The following is a 2,152-nucleotide window of genomic DNA, read 5'->3' on the forward strand; positions in this document are numbered from 1 at the left end:
AAAAAATGTAAAACTTCACTGTTTCTTTCTCAGTTAGCTCATTCCTTGCACTAATTACATGCCATGTTTCGTTTATTAAGAAATATTCCTATTTCTGTGTACTGAAAGTTTAAAATAGTAATTTTTGACGACCACAGAAATACCTTTGTATGATTCTCAGAGAAAGGAAGCAGAGCTAAAATTTTCTGCGCATTATAATAACAAATTTAATATTCAAATTTCGTTACTAGATTTCTTAAATTCTTTAAAACCGGGAAATGTTCAAATTAGCGTACATCGTAAGGCCCAATTTACACGCCGGAAGCATCTCTATTATTAGTTTTAATGTAGTCTTTCTCTAGAATTGAAAATATGCTTAAAATTTTATATACTTTAAATACTACAGGAGGGTTTGGAGGCCTGAAGAATGTGCCCTGCATGCTTTTGTAGAAATTAGATTTTAAGAATCACTTTCGTAGTTGCAGAGTTTATGTTTAACATTTGTTGATTTTTGGGAAAATTAATACTTATTCTTGCCGATAGATGGCAATACCACTCTTCAGGTCGATTTTTTCAATTTAATTACTCAACTCTTTATCTCATTTTATTTTTGTTTTCTAGCAATCATATTTTCACCAGAAATCAATGAAGCAAAAGAAAGATAAATAACGAAACCGAAGAAACAATTAGATAAGCTTCAATGTATATTATACGATTTTATTTACAATTTTTTTACATCATAACTTTTAAATAACTTAATTATTACAATTTAATAATAATATTAATAATTTTTTATGAAATCTCGTTCGACAATTTTCTTTATTTTAAAATGGTCATTAGTTACAATAGTTTACCATAAATCTTAAATTTTCCACAAGGTTTTTTGAAGTTGTTGAAGATATAAACTAACTTAAGCGTCATTTAATTTTATTTATTTAATGAAAAATGCGCTGTTATTTAAATTTTTCTTTAAATAACACAATACATTTTCAGCTAAAGAATATTTATAGAGCAAAGTTCTAATATCAGGTATGAAATTATATTTTAAGAACTATATTCGTATCGCATAATGAAGTCATATTCACAAATGTATATTTTCTATATAGTTTGGTGCCAGATATCTTGCACTGGATTATGGTCTTTGTCTAAAATTATCGTAAATTCACGATTGCTATTTCTCTTAATAACTTTTTTCAAATCATCTAAAAGCATTGCAATGAAAATGTAAGAAGTGAGCATATATAAGATTTGTTTTTATATACTCTTAACAAGCAATTGCATGAGCCACCATAGCTCAGTGGTTAGAGCACTGGTCTTGTAAACCAGGGGTCGTGAGTTCGATCCTCACTGGTGGCTGGGATAGCACAATCTTTTGCGTAAAAAAAAAAAAGTACTGAATTTTTTTCACAAAGAATTTGGGGAATTCAAACCTGATTGCGTTTGCGATTCAGAAATAAAATTAATTAATTTTATTTCTGAAAATTATTGCGTAGAAAACTGCTGACTAATTTTGCTATTAACTATTCTTCACTTATTAAATATGTGTTTTTAAAAGATTTTAGAACAGAAAACATTTACTGACCTGATATTTTTTCTAATGTAAGAATGAAGTATTAGTTTGAATTAATCTAGATAATAAAATTGTTAAATGTATGTCAATTAAATAAATATGTTACTTTCAAAAATACAATGTTTTCAGCACCCACGAACATTTATTTTGTATTTTGACGTTTTTTAATTATGGTAATACTCATAAAATTCATTTCCTCAATTAAATGCGAGAATTATGCTATTTAAATGAAAATTTAATTTGTATATTTATCTTTTTGCAGTGTTCTTTTCTAATACATGCATGATTCTTAATACATTATATACAAATTTTCTATAACATGTAAGATCTAAATAAAAACTTCGAAACCTATGGAATTCCTGCAGTTTAGCCTTATAATCTGAAAATTTTGTTTCATCTTATAAATCCTTAAAATTCAATTTGTATCAGTTCAAATAAAACACCTGAAAAAATAGTAACCAATTAAAATAATGAATATATGAAAAAGAAAGAAAGAAAAGAAAATCTGAAAGGATTTAGATTTTAACGTAGCCACCAGAAGGTTTATTAAAGTTTTCTATGCTCTAGCTTACCAGTCTGCTCTCGGACTCACTCCACTCACTC

General features: G+C 27.1%; 1 non-coding gene across 1 annotated transcript; it reads left to right on the forward strand.

Moving 5' to 3' along the window:
• The first annotated feature begins 1,262 nt into the window (after positions 1-1,262).
• TRNAT-UGU (transfer RNA threonine (anticodon UGU)) lies at positions 1,263-1,335 on the forward strand. The gene has a single exon. It is a non-coding gene; the product is annotated as a tRNA-Thr (tRNA).
• Positions 1,336-2,152: the final 817 nt, after the last annotated feature.

The sequence above is a fragment of the Stegodyphus dumicola genome, chromosome 4 (genome assembly GCF_044657685.1).
Source record: "Stegodyphus dumicola isolate Sdum_Otavi_A_Nest chromosome 4, ASM4465768v1".
NCBI classification, from domain to species: domain Eukaryota; kingdom Metazoa; phylum Arthropoda; class Arachnida; order Araneae; family Eresidae; genus Stegodyphus; species Stegodyphus dumicola.